Below are 23246 nucleotides of genomic sequence, written 5' to 3' on the forward strand. Positions count from 1 at the left end.
CTAATCTTGTCCCTAATATGCCAGTTAGATGTTTGTTATGGGGAACAGGAACTGCTTTCTGTTTATGACCATCCCTCCCTGTCAGAGGGATGTGCTGGGCTCACACTGCAAATTCAGACACACTTCACAAGTGTATCTGACAGAGGTTTAGGTACCCTACTTTGATTTCTTCTCCTCTGATTCCTTGAAGAGTCCACAGTTCCTTTTCTTGCCATTCTTGCTCCTCACATACCTGAGTCTCGTGGATTACTACAGTAGATATGTTTAAATCTTTATCTCAGAAGGTTTCCCTATGGATCCAGTATACTGATTAAATGCCAGGGACCAAGGCCATTTAGCATTACTTTGAACAGAGGTACTCTCAAGTTCTGAAACTTCAGTTATGATTACACACAATACAATTCTACAAACTAAAATATGAGCTACTCCCGACCGCAATGTACTCATTTTGCCCGAGTAAGTTTTAATCTCAGTTCATTGTCTCCTGGCGTCACTCCTTAAGGGGTTTCTGGGCCTTCTTCACTCAAGAGTGATGGATCCAGGCATTCTGCTCCTTGATTTTGATTGCAGTGAAGGTGGTGAGAAGTACTCGCAGTGGTCTGTCCCACTGTGGTTCCGAAGTCTTCTCTGTAAGAGACTTAACATATACATCATCCCCAGGCTGTCTAACTCCCTGCTTCGAGTTCCAGCCACATGTTTCTCAATTACTCTGAGCTGTTTGCTTAATGCCACCATGTTGGTGGACATTCTGGACATTCCCTTTGTATTCTATATGGTCTTCTATAAGGCATTCCAAAAGGACTCAGCATTCCTTTAGCTCAAGGTTTAGTTTGAATTTGCAATAGTGCTAGTGGAAGAGCTTGGGCTAGGGTAGATTAACTTCTTGCCCCAGTCTTATGATTTGCTGCTTAATCAAATGATTCATTCTCTCCACCTGGCCACTTGATTGGGGGTGGTATGGGGTGTGAAGTTCCTGATCTATGCCCAGATGGCTACTAATCTGTTGCACTATTTTGGAAATGAAATGTGATTCTTTATCTGAGGATATTGTGGCTGGAACTCTGAAGCGTGGTATTATTTCTTATAAAAATAATCTGGTCACCTCTTGAGCTTTGACAGTTCTGGTGGGGAATGTTTCTGGCCACCCTGAAAATGTATCTATCAATACCAATAAATACTGATACCCCCCTTTCCTTGGGAGTTCTGAAAAGTTAATTTGCCACTGCTGTACAGGCCCATGGCCTCTCCCAGTCTGACCGAGTTTTGGCCGGGGGGGTATTTTGGGGTTAGTCTGGAGGCAAGGATCACATTGTCGGCTTACCTGAGTGATAGTGGCATATAAATTCCTGACAATGATACAACGATTGTTTCAATCAGATTTGTGTAATGCACTCTGTATCACTCGCAGCCTTGGTCATTTTGAGAAAGGAGCCACACTCTATAAAAGGCTTTTAAGTAGTTAGGTCCTAGTGTGTTTTCTAGTGCCCTTCCTTCACTAGTAACCATGAAAATGGGAAGGGATTGCTAGCTCTCTTTCAATGGTAGCCCACCCCTTGCAGTTGTATGTCTCTTTTGGTTAGTATTATTGTATTATGGCTTACCTTTGAGGAAAATCTGTACCTCACCCTTTGCTGCTTTCTTTGCCTCTCCATCCGCCAGCTCATTTCTTTCCTCCAATTTTAAGCTCACTCTCTAGTGTGCCTTAATATGCTTTTCAGGTAGCTGAACTGCTTCCAGCAGCTGGATTGTCTCTTCTTTCCCTGTGAGGTCAGCAGTCCCCTCTCTTTCCAGATGGCTCCATGTGCATGTATGACTCCAAATGCATTCCTTGGGTCTGTGTAGATGGTTATTCTCCTCCCTTTTGCCCTTTCCAGGGCACGGGTCAGGGCAATTATCTCAGCCTTCTGCGCAGAGGTACCTGTTGGTAAGGGTCCAGACTATTACCTCTCTGCAGGTAGTCAATTATAAACCCACAGCTGGCACTACCCTACCATGCCTAAGAGGGTTCGGAGTTCTTTCGTTGTCTGGGGTTTCAGGGTTTGGCATACGGCTTCTTTGCTTTAAAGTCTGCTGCACAGCACTCACTCCTTACCCCAGGTAGATTACCTTCTGTTTCACTACCTGTGCCTTTTCTTTGAGACTCTGCGTCCTTGGAGTCCTAGGAAATTCAAAAGGCTTACCGTCCAGGCTTCTCTCGCTTCCCTCGTCCGAGTGGCTACTAGAAGATCGTCCACGTACTGCAACAGCCTCCTTTCCTCTTGTGGAGCTTCCCGGGACTCTGGGTCTTTGCAAGTTCTCCAATCGGAGTGGGGAATCTTGAAGCCTTCAGGCACATGGACTATGTGAGCTTGAGTTTGAATGCAAAAATTTCCTGGCTGGCTTCGTGGATAGGGAGGCAAAAGAAGGCATCTCTTAGGCCTAAAACAGTGAACCAGGTTAGCTCAGGTGTTAAAAAAGTTAGTAAGTTATATGGATTTGCTACCACAGGGTATAAATTCTGTGTTATCTTATTGACAGCTCTTAATCTAGTACTATCAGTTATTGGGCTGATTCCTTCCTTATCTTCCTTTTGAGGGTACTACTCAGTTCTCACTAGTTGTGTTCTTTCCTTAAACTTGATGCTCATGGGGGAGCATCTTTCACTCTCTCTGGTACAGCAGAGGCCCATACCCTTGAAAACACTTGTTTACTTATTCTAATATCTCCTTACTAATGTCTTTCTTAATTTCAGTGTCTGTTAATGTTAAGCCTAACATCTTTATATCATTTGCCTCCAAAGTAACCTTTCTCATTTGAGAATGTTTAGCAAATTGAGCTAATTGTACAAAAGCTTTTAGGTACACATAGTACACATATTACTTTAAAGGTTTGCACAAGTATGCCTTCTCAGACTGGCCAGTTGTTCAGTTGTTCCCCACACTGCAACATAAACATTCTCCACAGGTACTAAAGTTTTATTTAAAACTGAATATATGGCCCTTGTGTCAACAAAAATTCTTCCCTTTTGGGGAGGTCTCTTTACCCTTCCTCCCTTACCTTGGGAGGAGCCTTTAGCAAATCATAAGTACTCATTTTGTGAACTGTGATTGCTTTGCATTTCAGCATGATAATCTTTGCCTGATTTCATACGTTGCTATCTTATGCTGCATGCTGAACAACATGTTTGATTTGCTTTCTCTTTGCCTTGTTTTCCCTTTTCAAGAAATCTGGGGGATTTCTTAAAACACAAAGACATTTCAGCATACAAAACTCTATCCTATTTATCCTCCTATTTTAAAACAGTACTAACAGCAATGAAGTATTATAAATCTTTTTATTTTCTGAGCTGCTCCTACTGGCAGCCTTCTCCCAGTGAGCCCCTCCCAAAAGGGGCTAATTTAGGAACCTCTTTGCTCTGGTCAGTTCTCATTATTTATTTCTCCTTGCCCTATCTCGCTTCCACTCAAAACTTTTTACAGACCTTCACAGTAGTTTCTCAACTTTCCTCCTATACACACAGCTCCAGGTGGCAGGTATCAGATGTGGTTCCCACACACAAGTTCTAAGACCTTAGGTTCTGAATCCGCTTGACCAGAAACCTCTAATTTACATGTGCCCTGACACTTATTAGAGCAGCAAAACCAGTGTTTCTCATAAACACCGCACTGCAATAATAACTGCACATCCAGCTTTTGCTCACAGGCCATTCCCGTGTTCCCTGGGGAGACGGGGCAGCCAGAGCTGTCCCTGTGCCCAGGGGAAAGCCACTGTCACCTCAAACAGCATGCTAATCAAAAACGTGATATAGACACTATATTCTGATCAAACAAAATATCAGTCTTTTCTAGTTCTCTTCTTGCACAATCTAATTAAGCCCTGTGTCTACTTACACTTGTTTTACTGCTTTGCAAAAAGGCTGTGCTAGTCACAGCCGAAATTCTGATATGCCCACAGACACCGACACACGCACCCACACCCCCCCTTTATCTCAAATTCGCTAGAGCCAAGACTTGAATTGCTGTTAGGGGGGGGAATTCTTGGAATTCCTTTAACTCTATCGTAATTAAGCATAAATCACCGTACTGTAGTTCTCCTATGTAAAATGCCACTCTTGTTGCAACAAAATCTTAAAATCTCCACAAACACTACTATACAATCTGAGAATCAAATTACCACAATGCCGAGGAAGAAAATCACCACACAAAACCAATGGGAAAGGGCATATCTCTCAAAGTTCTCGCTTTTCTCAACACAACATAGCATACTATAATTCAGCATTTACTCACATCAATTTTCTTGGACACAATCAAAATCAAACATCCAAGGCAAAGGAACTCTCTGAGCTCATACTCATACTCACAGTTAAAATGTACCAGATCTACACAAATCACTACATTTAAACACGATAAATGCCATCACTGACATTCTTCCACTCGCTTCTCTGCAGGGCACTTCTGTCCCTGCCCCCACAGCCTGCTGCAGCCGGTGCCTCAGGCCTCACTCGGCTGCTTCAAACACGGGTAGTACTGACCCCCCCCGCACTGTGGATTTATTCTCTTTTATACACCATACACTTATACACTTGCACGATTAGAAACACAGTGCACCGACCACACAATGCACACATTAACCATACAGCAACACAGTGTCCGGACATCACACACACACAAACAAAGCACACACGGGCTCAACAGTTCTGCTCTATCAGAACGATGAACCCCCAACACACATACACGGGTTCACCCGGCTCACCCCCAGAGCCACTAGCAGTCTGCTCTATCAGAACGATGAACCCCGTCTCTAATACAGCTGCTCTATCAGCTGAACCCAGACGTCTCTGGGTGGTTTACTCCCTTGCTCTCCTTTCCCTCCTCCGGGGCCCCTCAGTACATACCGTATCTTCCTCCGCAGGCCAGCAGGTCCTTGTCTGCCCTCGCAGGTGGCAAGTTGAGACGAGCGGAGCCCCACCAGGAAAAAATCCTAGGGCGCGCCTTGGAGGTCCGTCTATCCCCCCTGCCCCTGCGGGGACAGAGAACTCCTGGCTTGGCTTGCCATAATGTTTTGCGGAAAAAAGAAGAAACCTCACAACTTTATAAAAGTTGTAAAGCCCGGTATGTTTATTTACGGCGCGCGCCGGACGCAAGTCCCCCAACAAGGCATGCGTGCCTCTGAAGACCTTGGGTCTTCTTTTATCCCCCTTCCAAATGCATATGCATACAGTTTTACAATAAGTTCATACATATTCATTCCGTGTGACATTTAGCACCAGTTCTTCTTTATCAAAGGAATTTCTAAGTCGGGGGCAAATCGACCTTGTGGTCTTTTCTGTTTTTCTTTCTCTTTCTCGGCATGCGAGTTCTTCCTTCAGCTTTGGCCTCACAGACTTTTCCCCTCTCTTAGACACTTCACCTAATTCAGAATGGATCTTTACTCTGTCTCAGGATCCCCCGTTTCCATGAGCCCGGGGACCCCCGGACCCCATTCCCGGCCAGCCGGGGGCCCCTCACCCCCAGGCCTCCCTTTGCCCGGTGACTGGTGACGCCACCAAAGACTCGGGCCGCCATTGACGGGCAGCAAAGAGCGGCGCCAATGCCGGGGCCGGAGGCGGCTCAGGGGGCGGCGCCGCAGCAGAGCAGCGCGATGGCTCCAGCGCTGGGGCTGGGGGCGCTCCTGGGCCCAGGGGGGCTGCGAGAGCTGAGGGGGACCCCTGGCACCAGGACTCTGTGATCGCCCGTTCCGGAGCACAGAGGGCCCCCTGAACGCCCATTCCTTGGCGCCGCCATCCCCCCGCACCCCCATTCCCGAGCATGGGTTCCACCCTGCCCCCCCTTATCCGGCACCAACAACCCCCGCACCCCCTTCCCGGCCATCCCCCCTCTCCCAGCCCCCATAGCCCCATTTTCCTTCACCCAGAGACCCCCTGGACCTCTATTCCTCCCTTCGGGAATGTGCAGCAGCGCGATGGGTGTTCCCTTCCCCGCCTCACCATGCCGTGCTTCCCAGAGCCGGAATCCAGCGGGAATCTCACCCTGGTGCTCCCTGGGTCTGTCCGCGCTGCCATCGGCATTGTTCTCCTCATCGGATTCAGCGTCTGGAGGCTCCAATCCGCTTCCCCCCATCCCTTCCTGGGGTTCACCCTCCCAAGACTTCTGGGGGTCCCCCATGTCTCACCCAGCCCCCCAAACTCCTCCTGGGTCCCCCATAAGCTGCACATGGGGATTCCTGGGAGTTCCCCTGTGCTCCCCCATTCCCAGGATTTTGGGGGGTCTCCCCCGACCTGTCCGTGCCCCCCCAGATTTCTTCCACAGCCCCACTGTGATGGTGGGGCTGGGGGCTGAGTGCTGGTGCCCCTTGCCTGCAGCAGATCCAGCACTGAGGGCAGTTCGGGGGTCCCTTTGCATTTGGGGTCCCCTGGGGGTTGGGGTGACCCCCCGGGCCCCCAGGATCCCCCTGAACACGCTGACGCTGCCTGTGCTCAGTGAGCAGGCTCATTCCCAGCACGGGATCCCAGCTCTGTCACCAGCATTGCCTAGGTACCCCCAAAACCTCCTGGGACCCCCAAACCCCCTGGAACACCCCAAAATCATCCCTGGGCTCTCTAAAAGCTCCCCAACACCACAAAACCCCATACATATCCCCCCAAACCCTCCCAGGACATCAGAATTCCCACAGGAGGTCCCCCAACATCCCTCCAGATCCCCCTGAGAAGGTTCATACCTGGCACAGGATCCCCATCTCTGTCACTGGCAGGTACCCCAAAACAGCCTTGGGTTCCCCCTGGCATTGCCTAATCCCCCCTTTGGACGCCCAAAAACCCCTCATTGGGAACCCCCAAAAATCCACCAGGACCCCCCAAAATCCCCGGTATACACAAAACCTCCCCAGGGACCCCTCACAACAGTTTATACCCAGCACTGAGTCCCCATTGCCATCACCCAGGGACTCTCAAACCCTCCCGGGACCCCCAAACCCCCTTGGGACCCCCAACATTCCCAGGATCTCCAACTCCCCCTCCCAGGCTCCACTGTCGGAATCAATGGGAGCAGTGTTGTCCTTTCTAGGAGACTTATAGTGGGACCCGACCAAAGTGGGGGCCCTTAAAGTGGCGATGGTAGAGAGAACCCCAAAAATCCACCCTGGGAGGCAAAACATCCCCTACAGGGGCTTGGAGTGGGGGCCTCATAAAAATGCCAATTAAACCTGTCATGATCCCCCCTTGAAAGGGGCTTGTGTGGCTGCGGCCCCACAAACACCCTAAAATGGGAAGGAAAAACACCCTTGGAGTGGTGGGATCCCCCCCAAAAAACCCTCAAAAGATAAAACCTCCACTTCAAAGGGGCCTCGAGGAGGGACAAGATCCCCTCCTTTGCTGGGGCCTCTCCCAGCCAGGAACTCTCCCGTTTGCTGCCCTCGGGGCAGCCCCTGAGTCTGTCCAAACACGGCAACTTCGCCGTGCTGAGCCCAGATCCAGAGTCCTGACTCCTGCACAGGGCACAGCAAATCCCCCGCTCGCTGCTGTGCACTGTCCCTGCTGAGGCTCAGACACTGCCAGGCACATTCCCTGCCTGCAGGATTCATGCCCGACCCGAGCACTGCACTGATGGCTCCAGCATTGCTTTCCAACAAAACCAGGGCAAGGCAAACTGGGTGTAGCTCATGGTATTTTGCAGTGTCTAAAACTCGCTAAGTCACCAGTCTGAGAGGTGAGATGCATTTGGAGTTCATGGCATGGAGAAGCAGTGCAACATGGAAAGGGGGAGCATAGAAATAAATAGAGGAAAACATCTCAGATTGTTCCTTTCCATTTTCATTTCACCTCTGGAAAGCTGTTTCAATTCCCCAGGAATCTTCTCCACAGTCCTGTCTGCCCTTTTCAAGAACCTTTCCTGGAGAACGAGGCACAGTTTCTGTCACAAGATGTGCCCCCAACTGCAGCTTCTCTTGGCTTTCCACACTGTGAGTGAAGCACGACTTCTGCAGCAAAGCAAGACATGTTTGGATTCCTTGGCAACTTGTTCTTACTTTTCCTTGTGGGATGGGCAGTTGTGCCATTGCTGAGTTTTTCATTGTGCCTGTTCTAACCCAAGAGAACAGGAGGTTTTGTTGGGGACTTGCTGGGAAATGCAAGCCTGACCGAATGCAGAGAGAATCTCCAGGACACTCTGGGAGCTCCCTGGGCTGGGCTCGGGTTCCCGCTGGGACTCTGCAGAGGGCTGGGCTCCAAGTGGGATCAGCAGCAGTGCAAAATACCTCTGGGCATCTCCATTTTCTGCTGCTCCAAGGAAGCAATGAAGGCAGTCAAGTTCTGTTTTTTCGTTCTCCTGGTGGATTTTTTCATTTGATTTGCCACTCCAGAGGCAATTTCTGTGATGGTCTAGGTAGGTTGATTCTATTTCAACAGCACCAGCAGCAGGGTGGTGTTTGAGCGCTGCAAATGTGATCTGTGAGGCTTTCATTCCCCTCGACTTAATACTCAAGGACTTGTGAGCATTTCAGTCTCTGCTAATCATGATGCCTGTGACAAAAACACTGAGTTCACCATCACAAAAGCACAGTGGGCAGCAGTGATTGAAAGAGGGAAGTGCAGTTGTACTGATAAAATTCAGGTGGCAAGCACAACAGGGCCAAGAGCAGCCGTGATCTCCAATTGCCAAGGCAGAGGGAGCAGTAGCCTCCTGCTGTCAGCTCAGGGTGAGTAAAAGAGCGCTGTAAACAGCGCTGGAACCCAATCATTTCTTCCTCTGAGGGCTGGCTCAGGGCAGCACAGGCGGGCCCTGAGCAGTCGGGGCTGTGTGTGGGTGCTGGTTGCTCTGCTCAAGAATTGAGCTGGAAAAAGCCCTTGGGAGCCAAGGCAGGGGCAGGGGGGAAGGGGCCGGCGCTGCTGCTGCTCCTGGCCGGGAGCCCCGGCTGGGCCGGGCTGGCGCCCCCTGTGCTGCCATTGCTGCTGTGAAGAGGCAGAATCTGCGGAAGTTCAGCGAGTGACTGGTAAGGACAGCCTGCGAGCCCCAGCCTCAGCCCGGAGAAGCCCCCCGAGCTCGGTGCTCAGTGTGCGGGGCGGGCAGCTGTGCCCCGGCCCGGTGCTGCACGCAGAGGCCGCGCGGGCTCTTCTCCAGGCTCCTGTGGGCCCGAGCCGGGTGCCCATGGAGCCCCGGCCCGGTGGGGCAGTGGGCCGCACCGTGGCTCCCCGGGCAGCAGCCGGCCCTCTGCCCCTTCCCCTCGGGAGCCCTTGGCCGGCAGCTCCTGGCCGCGCCTCAGGACTGTGCGGGCAGGGGAGGCCGGGGCCGGGCGCAGGCAGCGCCCGGCCCAGGGGCTGAGCCCGCGCCAACCCTTCCCTCCTGCCGCTCTCTGCAGCTGGCAGAGGACAGGAGCCGAGCGGCCGAGCACCTGCGCCGGGCCATGCCCTACCTGGAGAGCCCACAGGAGTCCCTGCGAGAGGCGGCCATCAGGTTCATGGGTGAGCCACGAGCCCGGGCTGCCCTTCCCCTCCCCGGCCCGCCGCAGTTCGGCCCCAGCCCCGCCTGCTGCCCCGGCAGCGCCAGCCATGCCTGGCCTGGGCATTGCTGCTGCCGCCCTCTGGCAGCCGTGCCCTGGGCCGGCAGCGTGCGGCAAGGGCCGGGCTGAGCCCTGTCGGGCCAGCAGCCCGTGTGGCCACAGCGCCGGCAGTGCCGCTGGCAGGGAGCTGTGCCGCTGGGCCGTGACAGGCTCTGTGTTCACAGGCATGGCCGGGCGGCGCCTGAGGGGGCAGCAGCAAGAGCTGCAGCTGATCTGCACTGGTGAGTGAGGGCAGCGGGCTGACAGCGGGGGCTGCCGGGGGAGCTGCAAGCCCTGCCCGGGCTGCAGAGCCCTCTGCTCCTTGTGCGGACATGGGGCGGCGTGGGCAGAGCACACAGAGATTTCAGGGCCACCTTGGGGATCCGTGGCCAGCAGCTTCGGGCCGGTGCCCTTGGTCCCTGTTCCCTCCTGGTCATGGCTAGAGCCGGCTGGGATGGCCCTGGCAGGGGGCTCTCCTCGGCTCCCCGCAGATCCGGGATCTGACCGTGGCTCTGTCCCTCTCTCTTGCAGCCCTTCAACATCTGACAGAGGACATCAGCAGTGCCGTGTTGGACGTGGCACTAGAAACACTGTATGGCCTCCAGGCACTGCAGAGTGAGCGATATTCCCTCTTCCAGAGGCTGCAAGATCAGCTCCGCAGGACATGGAGGACACGGCCTCGTCTGTCGGGGCTCGGCTGGCTGTGCTGCTGCAGCTCTGCAGAGAGCTGATGCCAGAGGCTCTGTCTGCTGGGGCCACCTGAGCCAGCGGGAATTTTCCATTTCTTTAGGATTGTTCTTTTCTTCTTTTTGTTTTTTTTTTCTTCTTTCGTATATGAATATAGAGTGTGCTATAATACACAGACTCCCAGGAGCTTTCTTTTGCTACCCAGGGTCTGCAGGGTATAGGGGAAGAGGGGGAGAAAGGTACCTTGGCTCAGCCAGCTGCCCAGGTGTGCAGTGGTGAAGGGAAAATGGCCAGAAGCCCCTTGTCCTGTGGTGGTACTGCTGAAGCCTTCGTGCTGCCCACAGAGCGGGTGGGCAGTGCCCGGGGCTGCGGGGATCCCTGCCAGAGCGGTGCCTGGAGATGGCCACAAGCCCTGTGCCAGGAAGGAACCACCCTCTGTATCCTGCTGCCTGTGTGCTGCTGGCTCCCTTGCTGAGGGCTCCCAGGTGCCTCTGGATGGGGCTGCTCTGGAGCTGCTGTGGGGCTGCTCTGGAGCTGCTGCCGGGCAGCTTGGCCGGGCTGGGGCAGCCCCTGAGGGGCTGGGGCGCTGGCAAGCCCTGAGCAATGGGCTGTCAGAGGCCACAAGCAGCCCCCCGGCAGCTGCCTTGTTCCTGCCAGAGCTGACTTGCAAGAGGGATCCCGGGCACTCTGGAACTAACAGCATCAGTGTTGTTGGAAACCCAAATGCAGGGAAATCTCAGACCTTTGGTCTTGTCAGCAAAGCTTGGAATTAAACACGGGATTTGATCGGAGACCTTGGAAAGGGCTTCCAAACTTAGGTGCTAGAAGCGAGAATGAAGATTTCTAGTTTATTATAGCAGAGACACGGGGAGGAAGGTTGAAGTGGAGGGAAGTTTAGAGCTTTAGGGCTGAAGATCTAGAAAAAATACAAGTAGTTACAATGGTAAACAAGAAGCTTAGGATGCAGTGCTGGAGGTTTGTGTGTCATAACATGATTGGCTAAGGAAGCTTACACTGTAGCATGAGTCCCTAAGATGAAATATTGAAGGATTGTCTGCAAAACAAATATCCTTGGTGGCAGTGTCTTCTTGGCCAAGAAATCCTTCAAAGCTCTTGTAACTACAAGTCTTGCAGCCTTGTGAGCCATGCAGTGCAGATGTGAGACAAACTCACCCTTCCTGTCTCTGTAGAAGAGAAGAAAAAGCAATGGCATCATCTAAAAAACTCAGAGGTGTGCTCTCTAGCTTGTTCCAAACTCCCTCAAATCCCCCAAAGTGGGATTTAGCTACAAAGAGATGACAAGGACTACTCTTAGTGCTGGCTCTTTGACTCCAGAGCAGCTGCTTTAGAATCTTTCCCATAACCCTGTGTAGTCATGTGCCAGAAATGGATCATTGGAAGAAACTTTCCCAAGTGACTTGCATGGAGGTTTGTCCGAAGGGTATTTGAGGAGAAAGGCTCCCAGCAGAGGTCTGGGCTTTGGCCTAGCTGTGCCCCCTGCTGACTGTGAAGTGTGCCATCAGCTGCAGGGCTTTCTGGGCTAAAAATATCATCAAGTCACTTGGACTTGCTCTCTTAGGCCTCTAAGAGCTGTAACAAAATTCGGGGCACATTTGGAGACCTCGTCTATGGGTGGATGTTCCACCTAGGATTTTCCCAATTGCTGGGAATGGTTCTCCAGGTCCCTAGTGTAAAACGGGGCTCCCCAGGAACTGCGCGTCTGCAAGATGGTAAACAATTGTCTTGGTTTGAAGAGAGAGGTGTTGGCTAATGAAGGCAGAAGGCTTCTCTGAAATGGAAAATGTAAATCCCCTCCCTTCAAATGATTCTCATTTAGAAATTCAAATGCTCTCAGAGAAAGATATGTGGATAGGACTGAGCCCGCAGAGGCGGGCAGCGTTTGCTGATGGTCTGAGCCCTTCCTAAAGATCCTGTGCGGGTTGTCTTAGACACCTGGGGCCAGGCATTCCTTCCAGCCTGGGCCACTTTGGCTGGGCTGGGGGCAGCTCCCGGGCAGAAGGCAGTGTGTGCAAGGGCCCTGGGTGGCACGCTGCAGCACGGTCTCTGTGCCATGGAACAGAACCCGGTGACCAAGAGCCCTTTGTGACACGTGGGAAATAGAAGCTTGCCCAGTGCTGGGAATGCACAACTGGGCAGAACGGGACAGAGCCGTGCCGTGAGGAGCCCCCGCACAGCACACTCGTTCCCGTCTGACCCGGAGCCTTTCGGAGGCGTTTTTCCTGCAGCTGACCTCGAGGCCAGACCACAGGACTTGTTGACCTGTGGCCTTCCCGAGGCTTCTCTTCTGCAGGTGCCCTCACAAATCCCGTCATTAACATGGAGCAGAGACCCCTGAAAGCGCCCAAGGTGGCCTGGGGGAAAGAGTAGGAAGAAGGCCTTGGAGCTGTCCCAGCACATCAAACCAAAGAGGTGGTGCGGTTTGAGCTGCCGCAGGAGGGTGAGTGGCAGAGCTGGGCCACAGGGTCGGTGCCTGCAGCCAGCTTGGTGCCATTCCATCCCATCCCATCCCATTTTATCCCATCCCACCCAATCCCATCCCATTCCCATGGACAGGACAGAAGAGGGGCCGGGCAGACACCCCGCAGGGGCCTTGCTTTATTACCTGGGCCATCCTGGGGCTGTCCCTGCCTGGGGTGCGCAGGGCTGGGCTGTGTTCTCCAGCCTCTCCCGCAGCCCCTCAGCTCTGGCTGCGCTCGCTCTTTGCCAGGTGCAGCCCTGCAGCGCACACAAGAGCAGGAACGCACCCGTGGCCTCTTCCGCAGAACAGCGCAGGTACCTGCAGCCACCCCCACCTGGGCTGGGCCTGCTGGCACCGTGCTTTGTGCATTGCCTGCAACATCCCTGACTTCTTGCCCCTCTTCTACAGCTGGTTTGCAAATTCATCAAGAAAATTTGGCAGGAAGTGTGGGATCTCAGCACCTCAGGACTGATGTACAGAGTGACCAAGACCACTCTTGGGGGGCTCGGAGGTCCTGGAATGTGACCAGAAGTGTCTGGTGGCTGGACTTTGATCCTACACGGGAGACGACACCTGTATGAGGATGGCAGGGTTTCACTGGGATAAATGGTGAAGGAATAAGTTAATTAGAGTGTAAAACACAGAGTTTAGGATTTCTGTACAGGGGGGTCTAAAGAAGTAATATGTAGGAATTGGGGCATGTCCTGTCATTCTTCTTCTTCTTGGCCTCCATCTTCTGTGGTGATGTTGGCACTTTAGGATTGGTTATTACTGAAGGTGTACTGGTCAATAAGGGTAAAAGGTATTGGGGGAAATAGGTAAATATTGTATACGTAGTTTTGAGTATAAAGATAAGTGACCGCCCCAGGGGCGCTCAGTGTGCTCATTGCTGGTGTGCTGTGCAGACCTCTGTGGGGCTGAGAGAAAATCTTTTAGATAAATAACTAATAAACACTGAATACCGAGAAAAAACCTGAAGCCTCTTTTCATCCTTTGGAGCACGGGCTGGCAAAGGCCACCCCGGGCCTTTCCAGGTCATTAAAACAGCCGAGAAACCAACAAGTGGTGTTCGCTGCGTGGGCTACTCCCCACCAGACGGGGGGTGTCAGCCCTGAAGAGCTGAAGAGCTGAAGAGCCGAGAGGGCAGCTCCAGCCTTGGACGAATTCCCAGGAGAGCACTGATAACTCCTGAAGAGAGGAGCCAGAAGAAAGAAGAAAAAAAAAACGGCCAGGAGAGTCTGCAAAAAACATCAGTCACTGAGAATTCCATCTCTCAGCTTCTGCCGAAGAAAGTTCGTAGCAGAGCAGCCTGGATCGGAACCAGAAAGGCGCCTCTGGATCCATCTCCTGTGACCTGCTGGACAGAGATCGGGAGCCTTCGGACCGCTCTGACGACAGATTCGGTGAGAAGGTCAAAAATAAGAACATGGGGGGCACACTCTCCCAGGAACAGCTGGGAATTTTGTCCGCCTTACAAGGCGTGGCTGAATCATACACAGAAGGGATCCCAAAGAAGGAGTTAAAACAGTTATTATTGTGGGTGAAGCTCAAATATCCATTTTCAGAGACACGTTTGCTATTCGAAGTAGGTTTTTGGCAGGAAATTAACAGACATTTATATCTCTTAGCAACAAAAAAAATGAGACAGCGTTAAAGCTACTCTCGCCAGCAAGAATAATGCTAGAAGGCATTTTGGTGCAGTCGAAAAGACTGGAAAAGCAACGAGAAGTTGTGGTACCCTCAGAAGAAGGAGGGGGAGAGCAAAGCTCTCGGCAAAAATTAGCTCTGGCCTCAGGTAGCCAGGGGGAAAAAGCTCTCGAGAAAAGGGAGCGGGAAATAATATCAAAGCCTCCGATTCCAAGACCCAGAAACCCTAGGAAATCCCTAAAACGTCCTGAAACCCCGGAGAGTACAGGGGACTCAGGATCCGACTCAGATGTGAGATCAGAAGGGGGGATACAGGGGGGAGAACAGAAGGGGTCGGGAGGGGCAGCAGAGCAGGGCGGCCAGGCTGCGGCGGTGCAGGCGGGGGGCGTGGGTAAAGAGGTAATGGGACATACGAGTTCCTGTGCGGCTTTTGTCAGCACAACGCCAGGAGTGGCGGCTGCTCCAGCCGGCACGGTGCCACAGACGCGCGCGAGGGGCAGGACTCGCAAAGACCTGAGGGGGGAGTCACAAACAAGCGCAGGAGCGTTAGACACGGGTGGCGAATTGGGGGAAGCGGTACAGCCCCAAAGGGCCACCGTAGAGAGACGCAGGAGGCGCGCAGTTGTGACGTCAGACCCGGTGCGGAGGTCGGCTCGGATTGCGGAGCGGGCCCGGGGGCCGGCGGGAGGCGGGCTGCGCACACCGGTGGGAGGAGTGGACACAGCGTCAGAGGAGGAGGAGACAGAGTCAGGGACAGACGGAGGGAAGGAGATTTCGGAGGTGGAACCGAGGGGGAGAGAGTGACGTTAGCTCGTGAGAGACAGGGAGCGGCTCGGAAAGCATGCATGCGCCAAGAAAAGAGCGCAGGCGGGGGCGGGCCAGGTCCCCTTTGACGTCTCGGGCGAGGAGGGGCCGTGCTCGGGATTCCACGTCCCGGGGCTCCACACCCTCTCCAGACTTGGTGCATTTAATAGAAACCCTCGGAGTCCAAGTCTGTTCCCTTCAAGGGAGACGTTCTGGTGTTCGAGCTCCATTTTCAGCTGAATTAAAAGCCAGGCAGACTCGGTCTCAAACGAGATCGCAGACACGGCAGTCGACCGGAAGAGGAGCAGTCGAGTTCATTCCGTCGTCCGAGCCAGGGAGGTCGGTGACAGCGCCACCTAGTGGGGGGATGAAAGAAGTGCACGACATGCCGGATCTGTTTGGTGGAGCCACAGCGTCATCTCGTGGCGAGACTGCAACAATGCAGAAATTTTTCCCAACATTATACAAAAAGAAGAGTACTTCAAAGAAGCTAATGATAACACAACAAAGGGATTATCCGTTGACTTCAGGATTTCGTGAAGATGATGAAAGTTCAGATGAAGCACAGCAACAAGGAGAAGATGTCACAAGGATCACAGCATCGGAAGGTGTTCCGACATGGATGCTGTCAGCAGCAGAAGCAGCAAAAAGCTTCTTGCATTCATTTGATGCAGCAAAAAAGAAGTATCAACTTGATCCTCGAGTTTCCTTTTCAGATTTAGGAGCGAGGCCAAAAACCTCAAGGCAAAAATGAGGTACGATGAATCACCGATGACATCCACAACACCATTATTCATGCAAATCCCAATGGAGTCTCAAGAAGAGGAATTTCAAGAGCCGGTGAAGACGATGGATTGGAAGCGAATCAGAAAAGCATTGGGAAAAGAAAAGCATTTATTTCCGGGTTCAGGAGATTTGACAATTCCAGTGACATATGATGCCCAGGGACAGAATCCAAGGTGGGAAAGGATGGGTCATGAGACACTCAAAGACTTAGGGAAGGCAGCTCAAACTTTTGGGCTGAACTCACAATACTTCAAACAACTACTAAGAGGGACATTCACCACGTATGACCTCACGCCATATGATATTCGAAGTATTGTGGCAATGATTCTCACTGACACACAGAGTCTCGTCTGGGAAAAAAGGTGGAGAAAATATCTTTCTGAATTGTGGAATAGATATCAAGGTGGGCACAATGCGAACCTCACAGAAGGGCAGTTAGCAGGAGATCCTCCAGATGACAACCCACGGGAACAAGCAGTGCGGCTTCCACGAAGAGTGTTAAGCAACATCAAAGAAGCAGCACGAATGGCAATCATGCAGATTACACCAACAGGAGCTCCAGATGTTCCGTTCTCTTGCATCAGGCAAGGTCCTGCAGAACCATTCATGTCGTTCATCGATCGAGTCACGCAAGCCGTGGATCGACAGGTGACGATCGAAGAAGCGAAGAGGCCTCTCTTGGAGAGCTTAGCTTTCGGCAATGCCAACCCGGATTGTAAATGAGTCATTAATGCCATGCCAGGACGGCCATCCTTGGCAGAGATGGTGTAGGCATGCAGGAAGGTGGGGACACCTCAGCATGTCGCATCGATTGTGAAGAATGAACTAAGAGAGGAATGGGAAGAACAGATAAAGGGACACTCAGAGAGGTAATCAGAGGACAAGACATTAGAAAAGATGCTCGAAAAAATACTCCATCAACAGGACGAGAACATCAACAAAGTTCTTGCAACGATACAGAAAAGAGCAATCCCCCAGGAGGACAGTGCTACAAATGTGGGGAGTTTGGGCACATGAGAAATAATTGTCCACGAACACATACACCAGCGCCAGCACAAAAAGCGGAAAGGCCAATTTGTGCGCGGTGCGTGAAAGGAAGACACTCTGTGAAAGAATGTTATTCCCAGACAGATGTGGAAGGAAATCCGTTACTGCATCCGGGAAACGGAAAAAAGGAGCGTGGCCGTAAATCGCCAGCGCGCTCAGACACAAGTACTGGCGGTGTCACAAGAACAGACAGGGCAATCATCAGTGAGTGACAAGCAGATGCTCTCAGCAAAACCCTCAGTCCATTCCACAGTGACCCAGACCTCCTCCCTCCAGGGGCACAGTGTGCATTGGCAGCTTCAAAACTAGTATGCTTTCTAGATGAAAGTCATGCGGAGATACCAACGGGTATCCGCGGGGATTCATACAAGAAACAAGATTTCTTGATAGTTGGGCAAGATAAATGCAGTATTCTTGGACTCATTGTTCATCCAACAGTTGTCTCAGCAGACAAAAATACTGAATTAACAGTTTTGGCAAGAGTGCTTCGTCCACCATTGATTGTACCAGAAAATACTGTGGTTGCGAGAGCTTTCGCATTGCCGCCACACGCAGTTGGAGAAGTCATGTCAATCTTCGACGAAGAAGGTTTCCCTATGAAGGAACATGTTGAAGTACACACAACATGGGTGAAGCACATAGGTCGAGACCGACCCACGCTCACATGCCAATTGACATGTGGAGACAGGACAATAGCAATCAGATGTATGCTTGACACAGGGGCGGATATAACGGTAATATCGTACATCTTTTGGCCACGTAGTTGGAACTTGGTCGCGCCCTTGGGTTCTCTCTCAGGCATAGGGGGAGCATCTCTGTGTCTGCAAAGTGAGAATTCCGTCGTTGTCACAGGACCAGGAGACATTCGTCCTTTTGTCATCCAAAAGCCGATCACAGTCTGGGGTCGGGACCTTTTGGCACAATGGGGCGTGAAGATCGAAGTGAATTTTTAATAGGGGTCACTGCGGCACTCGCCACATTGAAGTTGACATGGAAAACAGATGATCAAGTTTGGGTGGATCAGTGGCCCCTTGAGCGGAAAAAATTGAGTGCTTTGAAAGACCTGGTCCAAGAACAATTGCAGAAGGGACACATCAGGCCAACAGACAGCCCTTGGAATTCTCCAGTGTTTGTCATCAAGAAAAAGCTATCGGGCAAATGGAAGTTGTTACATGATCTCAGGAAGATCAAAGAAGTCATAGAAGACATGGGACCACTTCAGCTGGGACTTCCATCTGTCTCAATGATTCCCAGAGAATGGCCGCTTGTGGTCATTGACCTCAAGGATTGCTTTTTCAGTATTCCACTCCATCCAGATGATGCTCCCAGATTTGCCTTTTCAGTTCCGAGTATCAACAAGGAAACACCTCTGCAGCGGTACCATTGGGTCATTCTTCCACAAGGCCTCAAAAATTCTCCAACGATCTGTCAATGGTACGTGGCACGAGCTTTGGCACCAGCGCGGAAGAAATTTCCGAAGGTGAAGATCATTCATTACATGGATGATTTGCTCATTGCAGCGTCAACACAACAGGAGCTGCGAGAAGCTCGTGACTGTGATTGAAGAGGTGCAAAAGGCAGGTCTGGAAATCAGCATTTCGAAGATTCGGGAGGTTGCGCCTTGGAAATATCTAGGGTGGAAAATTTCAGACAAAATGATAAAGCCTCAAAAAATGGAGATCAACGCTAAGGTCAGCAATTTGCATGATTTGCAACAGCTTTTGGGAGAAATCAACTGGATGAGGCCAGTTTTGGGAATCACAAACAGCGACATTCCAGCGTTGCTCGATCTTTTGAGAGGAGACACAGACATTCGATCTCCCAGGACACTCACACCAGAAGCGAAGAAAGAGTTGGAGAAAGTCGCAGACGCGATACAGAAAAGGCAGGCACATCAATTTGTTCCAATGTTGCCTTTTCAGTTGGCAGTGCTGGGGAAGAAAACACAGTTCCATGGTTTGATCTTCCAATGGGATGAATCACAAAAGGACTCTTTGACAATCATAGAGTGGGTTTTCCTACCACACAGGCCCGCAAAAACAATTCTCACAGATTTGGAGATGGCAGCACAAATCATCATAAAGGCGAGAACAAGGTTGCTGACAATGGCAGGAAGGGATTTCTCAGTCATCAGATTACCTCTGAAGCGAGACTATTTCGATTGGGCAATGCAACAATTGAAAGACTTGTTAATTGCGTTGTTAACGTTCCCAGGAACTTGCACAGTCCATTTTCCACAGCATAGAATACTGCAATCACAAATATGTTACAGAGCGAAACCAAGAATAAGTGAAGAACCTTTGGACGGGATCATAGTGTTCACAGATGGCTCAGGGAAGACACACAAGTCGGTGATCACTTGGAGAGACTCAACGACAGAGAATTGGGAATCAGACGTGAAGATGGTTCAGGGCTCTCCACAAATTGTAGAGTTGGCAGCCGTTGTCTGAGCATTTCAGTTGTTCAAACAACCTCTCAATCTGGTCAAAGATTCCGCATATGTTGCGGGTGTGGTCAAGAGATTGGAGGGTTCGCTTTGAAAGAAGTCAGTAATGAGGTTTTATACTCATATCTGACGAGCTTGAAAATATTACTAGAGAGCAGGGAAAGAGAGTATTTTATCACACACATTAGAGCGCACACAACACTTCCGGGGTTTTTAGTGGAAGGGAATGCTCGGGCAGACAGGTTGACAATGCCCATTTCGCAAACACTGCCGGACATTTTTGAGCAGGCAAGATTAAGTCATGCGTTCTTTCATCAGAATGCACAAGCACTGATGGAGTCCTTTCATCTCACAAAGAGTCAGGCGAGGGAGATCATTAGTGCTTGTCCAGAATGTCAGCTTGTGCAGCCACCTTCTTCTACCGGAGCAGTCAATCTGCAAAGTCTTCAATTGTGGCAAGCTGATGTCACGAAGTATCCATCCTTTGGGAGGCTCAAAAATGTTCATGTTTTTGTAGATACATTCTCAGGTGCAGTTTTTGCTTCAGCACATGCAGGGGAAACAGCAGACCATGCTTGTCGACATTTTCTGAAAGCATTCGCATCATTAGGTGTGCCTCGGGAGATAAAAACAGACAATGGCCCAACGTATACAGGCAGGGTGCTTGACAAATTCCTAAAAAGATGGGGTGTCAAACATACGTTTGGTATTCCACATTCACCCACAGGTCAGGCAATCATTGAAAGAACACATCACACCCTGAAATCCCTTCTGGACAGACAAAGAAGGGGTGAGCCAGAGACAACACCTCACATGAAATTAAATAAAGCGTTGTATATGTTGAATTTCCTAAATAGTTCATCCTCAGAACCTAATCCACCATTTGTGAGGCATTTTCTAAACAGCACACAGGCAAAGCTAAGGGAAAATCCTTTAGTTTTGATCAGAAACCCAAAGACAGGACAAATAGAGGGTCCTTTCAAACTAATCCCTTGGGGCAAGGGTTTCGCTTGTGTTTCCACAGATCGAGGTCTGAAGTGGGTGTCGACATGACACGTGAAGCCATTTTGAACGCGAGAACAGGAGAACGCTGATCCGAGAAACAAAGAGACAAGTACTCAGACAGAAGTCGAGACTAAGACTGCAAAAGACAACTCATAAGAGAAATAAAAAGAAACTAAAGACTTTGGGGATTTTCCGTTAGGGTCTTGAATGAAAAACATAACAATGATTTCACACAAAAGCAAAGTCATGAGTTTCATGATGCTTATGTGCATCATTCTTTCATTCATTGCAATAAGCAATGGGGAAAATTTACCTATTAGTCAACCAAAGCAAAATGTATGGGAGACTTTAGCTCAAGCAGCGAATTTAGATAGTATTTGTCTGACACACTCGAGACCAGGGAAACCATTTTAAGCATGCATGGTTGGATTGCCAGTGGACGAATGGCCAATTCCAGGGCACTCCGCAGTTAATGTCTCGCAGGTCATTAAAGATCCTGTGAGAGAGTGGTGTGCTTGGACACATCTACTTCCTTTGGCTTCTACAGAACCTCAGGAATTGGAGATTTTTGGGTCCATGACAATGGAACTCTGCAGGCAGTTTGAAACTCCAAGTGTCACACAGGCAAAAACTATCGATTTGACTCCCAATCATGAATTCTATAAGAATGCACCAGCATGGTGCAAATACACAGAGAAAACTGCCAGAGAATCAATCCAAGTCCCAGTGCAATTGCCACGGGGTTTGTTTCTAATTTGCGGGGACAGAATTTGGCACGGCATTCCTGCTAATGCCACGGGAGGTCCATGCAGCATTGGGGAAATTTCAATGTTATCACCTGATTTGAACTTGCTAAGAGAGAAAAAGCACAAAGAAAAAAGATCCATACAACATTATGCGGCAGATTGCAATGACGAAATATTGTCTTGGGACAAGGCAGCGAGAGTTGCTACAGCAATCTTTTCACCTCAAGCAGCATCAGGGGTGGCCTTGACTCAAATCGACTGCATGGGTTGTTGGTTGAGCAAACATGCTAGGTCTGTGTCTGTCGCATTGAGTGACATGTTAGAAGACATCAGTGGTGTAAGACAGGCGACTCTTCAAAACAGAGCGGCGATCAATTATCTATTGCTCGCTCATGGACATGGGTGCGAAGAGTTTGAAGGGATGTGTTGCACGAATCTCTCAGACCAGTCAAGATCAATTCATGAAAGTAATCAAAACATAAAGGACAGCATAAATAAACTTGGCGAGATCACAGGATCATGGATTGATGATCTGGTAGAATTCTTTGACTTCTCTCCCATATGGAGAGGAATTTTAAAGATAGGATTCTACATCTTAATAATTCTCTTAGTCCTCATACTTGTTGTCCCATGCATCTTTGCATGTCCAAGACGTGTCATGAGTCAGGTAGCAAAAGAGGTCTTTTTAGTGCAAACAGAAGGGGGAGATGTGGGATCTCAGCACAGCAGGACTGATGTGCCGAGTCACCGAGACCACCCTTGGGGGGCTCAGAGGTCCCGGAATGTTGCCAGAAGCGTCTGGTGGCTGGACTTTGATCCTGCACGGGAGACAACGCCTGTATGAGGATGGGAGGATTTCACTGGGATAAATGGTGAAGGAATAAGTTAATTAGAGTGTGAAACACAGGGTTTAGAATTTCAGTACAGGGGGATCTGGAGAAGTAAGATGGAGGAATTGGGGCGTGTCCTGTCCTTCTTCTTCTTCTTCTTGGCCTCCATCTTCTGTGGTGATGGGGGCACTTTGGGATTGGTTCTTGCTAAAAGTGCACTGGTCAATAAGGGTGAAAGGTATTGGGGAAAATAGGTAAATATCGTATACGTAGTTTTGAGTATAAAGATAAGTGACCGCCCCAGGGGCTCTCAGTGGGCTCATGGCTGGCGTGCTGTGCAGACCTCTGTCGGGCCGAGAGAAAATCCTGTAGATAAAAAACTAATAAACACTGAAGACCGAGAAAAAACCTGAAGACTCTTTTCGTCCTTTGGAGCGCGGGCTGTCCAAGACCATCCCGAGCCTTTCCAGACCATAAAAACAGCCGAGAAAGCATCAGCAAACCCCACTCAGGAATGACCTGCTCAGTCCTGGCTGCCTGGAATGGTGTCACCTTTCTACAAGGGACAGTGTGAGCAAAAATGATCTCTGGGAGCAGAATTCTCTGAGTCTCCCAGCTGAATTCTCTGTCCCTGTCCTTTCCCTGGATCTCTGTTGCAGATGGAAGCTGCTGGTGCCATCCTCACCTTTAACCTCTCTTGAATGCAAACAGATGTTCCCAGGTGAGTTAAGCAGGATTTGCTTAATGTTTCTACAAAACTTTTGTCTTCCTTATGGAATGAAGGGACTATTTTGGAACTGAGGGCTGACGTGGCAGCAAGGAGTCAATTGTGGCCCTGGGATCCCATGGAACCAAGGGGCCATGGTGACACAGCAGGGCCATGTGGATCCAGTGGTCCATTGTGACACTATGGATCCAAGTAGACCGTGGTGATACCCCCAGAACCTGACGGAACCAAGGAGTCCATGGTGACCCAGCAGGGCTGCATGGAGCCAATGGTCCATGGTGACACTGCCCATCCAAGGAGGCCATTTTGACACTGTGGAAGCTCATGGAGCAAGGGAGGCCATTGTGACACAGAAGAACTTCATGACACCAAATATCCATGGTGAGACAGCAGGGCATCATGGGAACCAAGGAACTGCTGTTGGTGGCAGTACAGAAACTCATGGACCCAGGGGCCCTTGTGGCACTGTAGAAGCAACAGAGCTGCTGGACCTTGTGCCCTGGCCCTGCACATCTCCTTGGGAGGCACAGCA

Source organism: Melospiza melodia, unplaced genomic scaffold (assembly GCF_035770615.1).
Source record: "Melospiza melodia melodia isolate bMelMel2 unplaced genomic scaffold, bMelMel2.pri scaffold_28, whole genome shotgun sequence".
In the NCBI taxonomy this organism is placed as follows: domain Eukaryota; kingdom Metazoa; phylum Chordata; class Aves; order Passeriformes; family Passerellidae; genus Melospiza; species Melospiza melodia.